Below are 13,917 nucleotides of genomic sequence, written 5' to 3'. Positions count from 1 at the left end.
CTTAAGAGAGAGTATGCTACATAAGAAAATGAGCTGTGATGAGTTGGGAAGAAATGCACTGGCCTAAGAGTGTTGTATAATGAGGGACAATCATTTTGAAAGAGGAAATGAGCAGACATAATTAGGTTATAGTGACAACAGGTTTACGTAGGATTTTCTTGGAAACCGAATGATGAGGTAAGAAAAATAGGGAAGTATAACCACTAGTTGAAAGTATAAATACAGATACCGTGCTTAGTGAAAACAAATGTTGAAGTAAGAGAGGTGTGCGAGAATTAAATGAAGTTTTGGTTGGAACTGAAGTAGTTTTGGTTGAAAATAAAGGAGGTGTGGGCATGAAGTATATTACAGGAAAAAAATTAAAGACAGGTATGAAATGCACTCCACAAGTACTGCAGTTACAGTTACACTTACACTCTGACACATTTATACTTGAAAATAGATCCAGTACTTTCCTTTTGTGTTATTCTGATATGTTTGAATGTACCCTTTTGTCTCATCTCTTTGTGTTTACGTGATATAATAAATCGGGTAGACTTTTTTCCTTTTAATACTAGTCTGCATTCAATATAATGAGGAATACTGTTATCCTCAAACCCAATCTCTGTTTTTGTACCATGCACTTTAGTTTAGGAAGATGTTAAGACATTATTCATTCTGTTAGATTTTCTTTTAATATTCATGTGTCAAGTTAATGATTCTGCCGATATTACCATTTTTCATTTATTTTCTTATGTCATAATTCCTGTAATAATCCTGTACTTGCTTATTTCTTTTCTTTTGGTGAAGACTGTATAACTGCAAACGTTATTTGTATTATTTTCTTTACTTCAATGATATTTTCTTTACATTTGTAATTGTATTCTTATGTAGTAAAACTGTAATTGTATAGACACCAGTTCTCCAAGTTAGGTGAATAGTAGGGATTCCTTGTACTGCATACATTTGTCTGTTGGTCATACTATATGTATCAAATGTCAGAGATTATATGACTGTGTTAGTGCTTCCACGTGTGTTAATTATTCAGCAAGGGACTGGTTAACAGCATTGCTGGTTTTAAGGATATTGCAAAAAAAATTGTGAGTCCACAAGTGGTGGTTCAAGCACTTGCTATATTATCCTCAAGACTATTCAATTGCGATTGTGCACCCACACAGACGCAGCGGATGGCTGCTGGCCTTCTATACAAGGACCACAGTTGGTCTGCACCTTTGGTGGCTCAATACTACCATAACCTCTACAAGGAATACTGTGGGTCTGCCCTGTTGTGGCCCATTACCAATCTTTATGTCTTCATGTCAAGAGTCAGCACTGTGTTTCCGTTGGGAGGACAACACTACTTCTTCGAGACTGCATGGTTGTACACTGCTTACTTGTGGATTTTCATATACTGCTCAGCCTTTGTGGGTAAAACTGGCGTAGACTTCTTTTCTGATGAATCATTATGAATATCTTTAGGGACTGAGAGGGGCATTTTGCTCTATTGACCAACAGCATATTACTTAACCTTTGTGTGCATCTTTACTGTTTGATATTGTTAATATAAAAATTTTAACGTCTTGGCCATTGCCCAAATCACTTTGTAAAATTTTTGAGCGGAGCAAGGGGGTTATTTAAGTAGCCCATTTGTATGTTGGCAGCGTTATATTTATTATTTATTTATTTATTTAACCTGATCAGATTATGGCCATCAGGCCTAATCTTACATCGGACCAGTGTTTCACACATGCAGCATTTCACACATCAGAGTTACATCATGACAACACTTTAAATAAGAAAATTAGATTACTCTAGTCACAATATGAATAAAGAATAATGACTAAGACCTAATAAAGTAAGTACTGGCAGTATTTTTACAACAGTTGCTATACATACAAATTATGATAAAAGTAATAATAGTAACAGTAAAAAAAAAATGATAAACATGAGGAAAATGGGCAATAGGAATGAAGATATGTATGTGCAGATGTACATTAATATCTTGGTGTGTAAAGTAGATGTTTACTAGTATAGCGAGTTTTGGGGGAGGGAGACTTAAGGAGGGGGAAAGAGGGAAGTAATGAGGTGAAGTGCATTCGTGTACAAAGGAAAGCATTACTGTTGCTTAAGCAGATACGTGTTAATATCGCTGACAGCGCTAAGAGATTCTGTTGTTGGACGGACTAGCAGTAATCGAGTGCATGGGGAAGTGTATGGAAATAATATTCTTAGTCGAGACTCTGTGTTGGTAGGACATGCATTGTAAAGCGAGATGAAATGATGTGTTTATAATAAAATACGCAAGAAAATGTATGAGGATGGATGTATTGTTGATAATGTTGGGGAAGTGGAATTATTGACAACTATATAATTTTTGGAACTGGATGTCACATGATCAGGTAAAATTTTCTAAATACATTGCTCTTCAACAAAATCGTTCTTTTTGCTAACCACAGGCCTCCTAGTAGTTAAAGTCTATAGTAGTTAGAATCCTTTTATTTAGGTGGCAATTGTTGCTACTTGCTGTAATTGCTGTAGTTCATCTTACGAAGATTTTCTGTGAGGTAAGTGATTTACGAAAAAAAAATCGGATTTGCAATATCGGAATTCGTGATTGAAATGAGTTTAGGCAATTAACAGATTTGGAGGTAGTTTCACATTTCTGCAATTTCATATTTTCTGGATTTTTGTTATTGTTAGGATTTCTTGCAATACAGGGGCATTCCTTTGTGTCACGTTGTCAATGTATAGCAGTCAGATTGCGTTGGGCTTATATATTGTGGACAATAAATGAACAGATTAAGTCTGAGTTGTCTTTGTCAGGGAAAATTCTGCAGGTCAATGTTTAATTAAAAAAAAGTTAAAGTGGTAGTTTCACGTGTCCTGAGCACCTATCGCTTCACGCCTACGGGGGAGCGGGGCCTGGCAGAGTTGTTTCACGGTCGGCAGCCACTCTCGCTCCTCCACCTGCGTCCTGCAACCCACCTGCCGCGGTCGTATTCACCCAGCTTCTTCGTGCCGGGATCGTCGGTGAGGGAACGAGGGTTTGGTCGCCGCCCCAAGTGGATACCGGCCCCTGTTGTCCGCTGCCAGGGACGACGTCTTTGTGTCGTACGTACGGACTGGCTGGCGGTGCGCCACTTTGGTCAGTTGCTCCCCCACTCGCTGCCGGAAGCTACCGGTTCGCGGATGCGGCATCTGTCGCGTCAGCCTGTCCCCCCCCCCCCCCTCCCACTCACCCCACCAGCCTCGAACCTGTCGCCACATGCTCTGGAGGCGACCCCATCCCATTGGCTGCCTCCTCCACTTGCGGTGTCCTGAGGATCCAGATTCCCAGCGCAGGTTGCCAGTCAGCCTCCACTTCAGGTTCGTTGCCACAGCCTGCTTTTACGCCTCCACTGTCAGCCCCCACACCCCCTCGCAATCCCGCCGTAGCCGTCGTAACCGTTGGGTCCAGTCCATCTCCGCCACACTGGGCGCGGCCTAATGATGACGACACAGATACAGCGATAGCACCCTCCTCTCCAATGTTGTCATCTGGAAATGTGGGGGCTGCTGAGAAAGCAGATGCTGTTGAAATCTCTGTTCAAAAGAGAACGCACAAATGATCACGAGCAAAGTTTAGTAGACACTCCTGCGTCTGTGAAAACGTCTGTGTGCGAAGCATACAGCAGCTACAACCATCATATCTTAGAAAAAGATTTGTCAGAGAAACCGAGAAAATGCTGCTCCTATGTAAAATCACTAAGTGGGTATAAGGCTTGCATCAAGTCCCTCGTTGACCCTTCTGGTGTGGCAGTTGAAGACAGAAAAGCCGAAGTTTTAAATTTCGCATTCCAGAAAAGGTTCACGTAGGAGACTCGTGCAAACATACCGTTATTAGACAGACTCCCGTATGGACAACGTAGTAACAAGCATACCGGATGCAGAGAAACAACTGAAAGAATTGAAAGAAAATAAGTTGCCAGGTCCCGACGGAATCCCAGTTCTGTTTTACAAAGAGTGCAGTACGGATTCGGCCTCATACCTCGCTTGCAGTTATCGCAAATCTCTCACCCAGTGGAAAGTCCCAATCGACTTGAGAAAAGCGCGGGTGACGCCTGATTATAAGAAGGGTAAGAGAACGGATTCGCAAAATTACAGACCAATTCCCTAACTTCGGTTTGCTGCAGAATCCTTGAACTTATTCTCAGTGAGAACATAATAAATTGTCTTGAGGCCGAGGATCTTATGTCCACGAATCGGAATGGACTTAGAAAGTATCGCTCTCTCGAAACTCAGCTTGCCCTTTTCTCAAATGATATACTGCGAACTAAGGATGAAGGGCAATAGGCATATTCCAAATTTATAGATTTCCGGAAAGCATTTGGCATGATTCTGCATAGCAGACTGTCAACAAAGGTACGACCATATGAAATATGTTCACAGTTATGTGAGTGGCTCGAAAACTTTTTGAGTTATGGAAACCCAGTATATTGATTGTCCTCGACAGTTAGTGGTCCCACAGACAAGAGTATCGTCAGTTGCGCCCCAGGGAAGTGTGCCCTGCAATCTGCGTTTGTTTGTTGATATGCTGTGCTTTCTAGCTAGTGTGATTAATGGCAGCTGTCTCTAAATACAGAAAACCATAAGTTAATGCTGATGAGTAGGAAAAAGAAACCTGTGATGTGCGGATCAGCATTAGCAGTGTCTTGCTTGACACGGTCAAGTAGTTTAAATATCTGGGCATAACGTTGCAAAGTGACATGAAATGGAACAAGGATGTGAGGACAGTGATAGCGAAAGCGAATTGTCGACTTCTGATTATTGGTAGAATTCTAGAAAAGTGTGGTTCACCTATAGAACGCTTATACGAGGCTGGTGCTACCTATTCTTGAGTACTGCTCGAGTGTTTGGGATTCGTACCAGATAGGATTAAAGGAAGTCATCGAAACAATCCAGAGGCAGGCTGCTAGATCTTACCATTAGGTTCGAACAACATGTAAGTGGTTCGGAGATGCTTCGGGAACTCAAATGCGAATCCCTGGAGGGAGTGCGACGTTCTTTTCGAGGATTACTATTGAGAAAATTTAGACAACCAGCACTTGAAGCTGATTGCTGAACGATTCAATTACTGTCAACATACAATTTGCTTAAGGACCACGAAGATAGTATACGAGAAATTAGGGCTCATGCGGAGGCATACAGACAGTCCTTCATACGTCGCTCTATTTGCAGGTGGAACTAGAACCGAAATGACTAGTTGTGCTAGAGTACCGTCCGCCACGGGCAGTTCGGTAGTTTGCAGAGTATCTATGTAGATGTAGAATATTTTTGGCATGGTTGGATCTCCCACGTGTCTTAATAATTCTGAGGAACTATTGTCTACAGCCTTATTTCGATTCACAGCGGAAACGCCCCATCATAACCCCCCCCCCCCCCTTTCAGATTTAGTGGTAAAATGACCTAGTGGGTAGGCCGTCAAAAACGCAGATCGAGCATGAAAACAGTAAGAAGGTGTACTGAACTGTAAAAAGAGAAGGAAAATAGAAACACTGAACTCAAGATCTGCAATGTTGAGCTAAGAAACTCGGCGTCGCGCTGTGTGATCACAGTGTTGCACTACAAAGCGGAGGATCCGTGTTCGAATCTCGCTCGTGGCCTACATTTTTCCCACAAAATTATGAACTTTCCGTCCGGTCACTGACGTGTCTGTTTTCCTTCTGTAGTATTGGCAATTCTAACACTGTACACTGGTTATAGAATATGAGTCATATGGTAATAATATATTTCAATCTCAAGTAAATGTGACAGAGAGGGCAGGTGAGATGCTGCATAGGTCTCTCATAGAAATGAAAACAATAAATAAACTATATTACAACAAAGGAATTTCAGAACCAAAACTTCCAAAACGGAACTCAAGAGTCATAAGGTGTGGTACTTGTGTAGAACAAATAGGAGGTACGTACATCTGGAGGACCATTTTATGCATCTCGCTGTTGCAAACAGACGTTACACCACGACACGGTCTCACACGTCAATGATCGGACGAACAGTTCATAATTTTGTGAAAAAATGGTGGGGTGGAGGATACGAAGAATATTTGAGCACAGATCCCTCCCCCCTCCCCTCCTTTCCGTGCTGTGACTACATAACCATGACGCCGTGGATATTCAAATTCGCACGTATTGCACATCTTGAGCTTGGACGAGCAAATGTTTCGATTTTGCTTCTCTTTTCACAGTTCAGTGCACCTTTTTCCTATTTTCATCCTAGATCTGTGTTTAGTTTTTAACGGGCGATTCGCTAGGCCATCTTAACAACAAATCTGAGGGACGCGCGACAGGAATTTTCCCTTTTCTTTTTCATTGCACTTCCCTAAGTATCTTATTTCCCATGTTATCCTGATCTACTTCTTCGTCTTCCCTTTCCGCAGAATAATCGTTTGTTTCCTTTGTATAGTCCTCCTAAACGCTTTCCCGCCCTTCTTTGCTTTTAACTGCCGTAACATCAGAGCTCTTGATATCCATTGAGCTGATTCTCTATTCCCCAAAGGTTTTTCTAATTTTCATAAACACGGCATCAGTCGTTTCCATAATTTTACAACTGAGCCATTCTTGATTCACCCACTTGCAGTTACTGCCATTCTCATTTTAAAACGTCTCAGTTTTCTGTTGCCTGCTTCAGTATCCTACCATTCATATTTTCTCCCTTCGTCGACTAAATTCAGAATTTAGCGACTACAATATCGCCTACAGGGAACACAGATATCATCACAAATATAAGTCAATGTATGTAAACGCTGTTGGCAGATAACTTAGGTGCAATTTCTTATATTCCAGACAGAAAAGTCAAATGCAATTACTAAAACAATAAATTTACATTTAGTCTCGTAGATTCCATTTTAAAATTCACAAACATACTGTGATCCAGTTTCTCGTAGTTCGCAAGGTCAAACAAATACATTCTTACTGCCCTTATGTTGCTATACGGTGTAATAAATAACTAAATAGTAATTTATTTATATAGGAAATGAAAATGATACAGCATTATCATTGGATTTCAAGCAACTTATTTCAGTACTCTAATGATCAGTAATGAAATGACTTACTACAGTAACTAATTTTCGACCCGGCCGAAGTGGCCGTGCGGTTAAAGGCGCTGCAGTCTGGAACCGCAAGACCGCTACGGTCCAAGTTCGAATCCTGCCTCGGGCACGGATGTTTGTGATGTCCTTAGGTTAGTTAGGTTTAACCAGTTCTAAGTTCTAAGTTCTCAGCAGTTGTCCCCCAAAGTGCTCAGAGCCATTTAACTAATTTTCGACTGCAAGGGTGAAAGGTGTGTTTTTAACCAGACAGAACAGATGCAGCAGGAAGTGGCGATTTTTGCTTCCTGCACCTTATAACTGAGAAAAAAAGGTACATATTTTGCGTTTCCATCGACATCTTCACTAGCAGCTGTGAAATCTTTGCATCACACAAGTCTGAATGTGTTGTTTAGTAAAAAATGGTTCAAATGGCTTTGAGCCCTATGGGACTTAACATCTATGGTCATCAGTCCCCTAGAACTGAGAACTACGTAAACCTAACTAACCTAAGGACATCACACACATCCACGCCCGAGGCAGGATTCGAACCTGCGACCGTAGCGGTCACACGGTTCCAGACTGTAGCGCCTAGAACCGCACGGCCACAACGGCCGGCTGTTGTTTAGTAAACGGATATCTTAAGCTCGTTGTTTTATGCCTATAACATCTACCAGGAAAGAAGTGCGCCATTTGTACGCATACGCATTTTTTATTACATGATTGTTTCAGTACTTTCGGTTCGAAAATTGACGCTGCGTTCGAGAGTAGTGCTAGACAACACACTTTCGTACTGAAAAGTCCGTAAATCAAAATTTTGGAAAGGTTGTTACCGATTCGTTCGGCACTAAGCATGAGACCATAACCGAATGCTGGAGAGACTGGATAAATACACTTCTGATAGGAGTGTTACTCACTGTTGTTACAACACCAAAGAGAGCCATTCGACACGCGCTTTTCACTTCCTCGGTGACGGTGTAGCGGTGAGTGCGTAATCGGATTACGCAGCAGCCACTTAGCTTAATGTCTGCCCAGCCGGACGGCAATAATCCGCTTACGCCAGCTGACTTAACGGCTACTGAAACGCTCACTCCCTGTCAACCAGCAGCCCCACTATTCAAAGAATTACTTTGTATGAACCTAATTAAAGGATTCCTTAATCAACCGAGGAAAAAATAATACCCTATTTTCCAGGTTTTTAGCTGAGAAACCGTGGAACCATACTGAAACGCCCTGATTAAGTCTGCAGGACAGAACAAGTACACTCCTGGAAATTGAAATAAGAACACTGCGAATTCATTGTCCCAGGAAGGGGAAACTTTATTGACACATTCCTGGGGTCAGATACATCACATGATCACACTGACAGAACCACAGGCACATAGACACAGGCAACAGAGCATGCACAATGTCGGCACTAGTACAGTGTATATCCACCTTTCGCAGCAATGCAGGCTGCTATTCTCCCATGGAGACGATCGTAGAGATGCTGGATGTAGTCCTGTGGAACGGCTTGCCATGCCATTTCCACCTGGCGCCTCAGTTGGACCAGCGTTCGTGCTGGACGTGCAGACCGCGTGAGACGACGCTTCATCCAGTCCCAAACATGCTCAATGGGGGACAGATCCGGAGATCTTGCTGGCCAGGGTAGTTGACTTACACCTTCTAGAGCACGTTGGGTGGCACGGGATACATGCGGACGTGCATTGTCCTGTTGGAACAGCAAGTTCCCTTGCCGGTCTAGGAATGGTAGAACGATGGGTTCGATGACGGTTTGGATGTACCGTGCACTATTCAGTGTCCCCTCGACGATCACCAGTGGTGTACGGCCAGTGTAGGAGATCGCTCCCCACACCATGATGCCGGGTGTTGGCCCTGTGTGCGTCGGTCGTATGCAGTCCTGATTGTGGCGCTCACCTGCACGGCGCCAAACACGCATACGACCATCATTGGCACCAAGGCAGAAGCGACTCTCATCGCTGAAGACGACACGTCTCCATTCGTCCCTCCATTCACGCCTGTCGCGACACCACTGGAGGCGGGCTGCACGATTTTGGGGCGTGAGCGGAAGACGGCCTAACGGTGTGCGGGACCGTAGCCCAGCTTCATGGAGACGGTTGCGAATGGTCCTCGCCGATACCCCAGGAGCAACAGTGTCCCTAATTTGCTGGGAAGTGGCGGTGCGGTCCCCTACGGCACTGCGTAGGATCCTACGGTCTTGGCGTGCATCCGTGCGTCGCTGCGGTCCGGTCCCAGGTCGACGGGCACGTGCACCTTCCGCCGACCACTGGCGACAACATCGATGTACTGTGGAGACCTCACGCCCCACGTGTTGAGCAATTCGGCGGTACGTCCACCCGGCCTCCCGCATGCCCACTATACACCCTCGCTCAAAGTCCGTCAACTGCACATACGGTTCACGTCCACGCTGTCGCGGCATGCTACCAGTGTTAAAGACTGCGATGGAGCTCCGTATGCCACGGCAAACTGGCTGACACTGACGGCGGCGGTGCACAAATGCTGCGCAGCTAGCGCCATTCGACGGCCAACACCGCGGTTCCTGGTGTGTCCGCTGTGCCGTGCGTGTGATCATTGCTTGTACAGCCCTCTCGCAGTGTCCGGAGCAAGTATGGTGGGTCTGACACACCGGTGTCAATGTGTTCTTTTTTCCATTTCCAGGAGTGTAGTTGGAATTGTGAAAAGGGGCCAAAAGGGGGCTGTCAGCTACACTCAAACACATATAACTTTATTTAGTTGTCCAAACAATACAGCAAAAATTTTTGAACTTAGTTATCGGCTGAACAGGCCACACTATCTTATGCCTTAAGGGCACAACCACAAAAATTTAAAAACAGCTGAAGCCATTAACTTAAAATTCAGACTCAAAATAGAATATTTAGAAGGCAGAAGTTCTCATGTAAGTATGTTGTATAACTTGGCTGAAGGCCCAACAGATCTAACACTTGAAAAGCAAACAAGTTTAATTTAAAGACGGCTGCAGGCCGACGATATAGGACTGCCGGTAAAATTAATTAAAAAAAAAAAACGCGAGGCAGAAGACCTTGCCTTCAATTAGGCTGAAGGCCCCACATAGCCTGATACTTGAAAGACAAGAACTTTAATTTAAAAACGGCTTAAGGCCGATTACTTAAAACAACTAAAATAGTTTTTAGTAGGCAGAAGGCCCAAAGCTTTATCCCAAATAAAAAATATTTTAAATGAGGCTCAAGGCCGAAACAATGCAAGACATCACAAGTAAAAAACCATCAATTTTAAAGCGAATGAAGTTGCAATACTTAAAATGTAAAGAAAAAAATAAAATTCAGACCATCGGCTATAATTCATTAAAATACACAAACACCAATAAAAAAAGGCAGTACAGCCAGCAGCGCTCAGAATTTTCCGGGGGTCGGTCTGCACTTGAAATATTAACGTTCGCTTAGGGGAGACAGGTAGTCGGCCTAACTATATCCGATCCGCCGGCAACACAACCAAGAGAGAGTCAACGGACCCACCAACAAGACGACTTCCTTTCCATCCGACCAGTCCACAAGCAGCTCCAAAGCCAAAACGTAAAAGGCGTAGCCGCCCACAACCAAGTATGCATAAGCTGTCAAAACTACACACACGTGTTGTACAGTGACAACACGGTGAGGAAAGGACACTGCCTGAATTTTACGTCAGCGGCCAGGGCAGGTAACCGGAATGCAAACAGCCACAAGGAAGAAAACTCCGCTGGTGCACTTGGACTTCAAATAACCAAAACACAGTTAAACACCGGATGGTGGCCAAACCAACTCGAACACTCTCTGTTGCTCATGGGAATACCCCCCAACAGCCAACCATGAAAACCAACGACACAATGCGAAGTCTGGCTTCGCTAATGAAATCACGATTCAACTTTGATGTCCTGGATCGGTGAACCACAAACCCCATAGCAATCGGAACAGCTCCCACACACTGCGTAGAGACCACCAGCGGGCCCGGTCCTCTGCGCCGCACTGATATTTCCTCGCTGATCCATACCAACCGACCGACTGCCACACACACCGGCTAGCCAGAATCCATAAGCACCAGACCAAAGATAGTACAAGGTGCGAATATCGATACACACGTAGAAACAGGAAGAACCACCGCATAACCGCAACAACCCCATGGTTTAAACCAACGCATTAGTCGGGGTCAGCACGGCTCATATACTTTCCGCAGATTGCGTCATTTATACGTAGACAAAGAGAGGTCACTCCCGTCCCTGTTGCAGTTTTAATTTCGTGATTCACAGTATGTACCCTGATTTTACGAGAGCAACCTAGCAGTTATTATTGATGATGTCGAATTAGAAGAGTTCGTCCACACATGGAGCATCCTCTCCTTCAGTATGACAATGCCAGACCATACATGAACGCTGAGACATCTGCAATAATCCAACACCTTGGGTTCACTGTCATTGATCATCCTCCATACAGTCCCGAAGTGGCCCCATTCGATTTTCGTTTGTTTCCAAAACTCAAATGCACCTTTGAGAACTTCTCTTTGATAGTGAGAAGTGGTGAAAGCACAAGTGATGTTGTGGCTCCTTCAACAAAGTCGATCATTGGACAGTAAAGGTATCAAGAAATTTGACTGTCGTTCGGAGAAATGTGTTCTTTGCCAGGATGACTAGTTGTGAAATAAATATGTAGACATGAAGAAGAAAGATGTTGATTAGTAATAAAGTTTATTTAAAAATCTTTACGAGGTTCTACACAAATAATTCGAAAGCCATTACTTTTCAGCACCCCGTCGTACAATCTCTGGTAGCATACCACTGGACGCCCCTGCAGATGGGTACGGTGGCTGTAGTTAATATTTTAAAGGCAAGTGTATTGCAATACTGGCTCAGAGGTCATCGAAGAACTGTTCTGCCGCCTAAAACCGTCGGCACACGGACCATGCTGTCGAACGTTAACGTTGAGCGTGCCAAGTTCAACGTGCTGCTGAAGGGCTCAGGAACGATGCGACTTGTGCATACGTGGTATACCCGATCGCAACGCACTCCAGCGGCAGTCGAGGGATGTTTCTAGTTCGTAAATCACACTGTTTACTCAACGGGCGCGCGTAAAATTCCCACGTTAGCTCTATTAAAAGGCACATTTCCTCCATCGTCCACGAAAAGGAAAGTACCATGTTCAATCAATAAGCACACAGGCTTATAAAAGTTCCATTACAAACAGTGCGTTACAAATTTGGAATACTTCTCCGCATAAGATAAACATTATTTCATCATTCCTACATTTTAGTAAATCCCCAAGGTCAGTCTTACTTGATCACTGTTCCTACCCAGTAGCAGAATCTTTGCAACATGTGAATTACGAAGTGTTAAAGAAAAAGGAGCAAAATATCTTCATACAAGTAGCGAAAGCTGTCCTGCAGATTAAGCCAATCGAACAAAGTCACCCCTCAAAAAAAGGTGAACTTATATTTACATAACATCAAATATTATCGTATATACTCATATTAAATTAATAATAAAATATCAGAACATAATAAAAACACGAATGTTAGGAATAAAAATTGAGTAGTGTGAAGATGCGAACCACCGCCCAACAATGAACTCACTCGAGGACAGTGGCGCTACTCATTTCCCTTTTTTCATTTCGTTTGTTATCAATCGTTTTGTTTTTGGTCGTTGCGGACGTCACATGACATCCGGTCAAGTTCGTATGTTGATCCTTCCACTCAGTTTTTCATTACAGATGCCAACCAGCTCTCTGACCGAACACGCTGCCGGCTGCTAAACCAGCATGACACCACTTCTGTCAAATCATATTATGTTACACCTTGCTGAAAATCTTAATCGCAGATATGTTACTAATTGAAATTTAATTATGACAAATTGTACCAAGAACAATGCGTTTTGGGTGGATCTCCAGTGAGTTGCAACCTTCAAATAGCCTACTCTCGTAAGGCGCAAGTTACAATAATTCTTATGCCACGAATATAATGTTTCTCATTATTTTATTGGAACGAATCACACAGTTGACAACGGGTTTTCCAGCGATTCACAATTTGCTGGTGCTCACAAACGGCATATATACATATAGGCTTGAAATGAATGTCAATATGGCGCCTCACAACTCTGCACCGAAGGGAGACGACGTGCTTGTGACGTAGGTGGCGTTGTGCCATCTCATTGGTCAACCCTCAGACGCACGCTGAGAATATCTGGCATGCCAGATATTGCTCTGCACGTTCGGAAAGACTACCGAGCGTGCTATTCCACGCTATGACCTATGACGTCAGAAACTCGGCACGCTCAACGCTCAACGTTCGGATGCACTGTCCGTGTGCCGACGGCTTACGTAGATGGCCTGTCCTTCCTCAATGCACCCTCTTTTGTCGAAGAGTGAGTCTGTCCAGTGTAGGGGAGAGAGAGAGAATCGGGATAGAATCGTGTGTGCCGCAACACAACCTACTTCTGTAAGACGAGATAATAAGCAACCAGTTGCGTAAAAGAAATTTAATTCCTTTTACCGGTTTCTGGCACTTATTGCCTTCATCAGAAGGTTATTCCTATCACATTATTTGCGACAGTCAGTAATACGAGGGTAATCCCTAAAGAAAGGTCTCCGGTTATTTTTATAAGTACATAGACCTGTTTATTTCGACAATGGTTTACATCAGTTTACAGCTTGAACATTTAGCTATTTTTCGACATAATAACCATTTCTGTCGATATATTTTTGTAGACGCTGTGGCAGTTTTACTATGCCCGTGTCATACCAGCTCGCCGCCATGCTGTTCAGAAAGTTATGAACCTCTTCTTTCACCTCGTCGTCGGAGCTGAATCGCTGGGACCACAATTAACGCTGACAGGTACTGTGAGACTCAGAAAA

Source organism: Schistocerca serialis, chromosome 5 (genome assembly GCF_023864345.2).
Source record: "Schistocerca serialis cubense isolate TAMUIC-IGC-003099 chromosome 5, iqSchSeri2.2, whole genome shotgun sequence".
NCBI lineage: Eukaryota > Metazoa > Arthropoda > Insecta > Orthoptera > Acrididae > Schistocerca > Schistocerca serialis.
The sequence above is the reverse complement of the archived record's forward strand: the minus strand, read 5'-3'. Positions refer to the sequence as shown.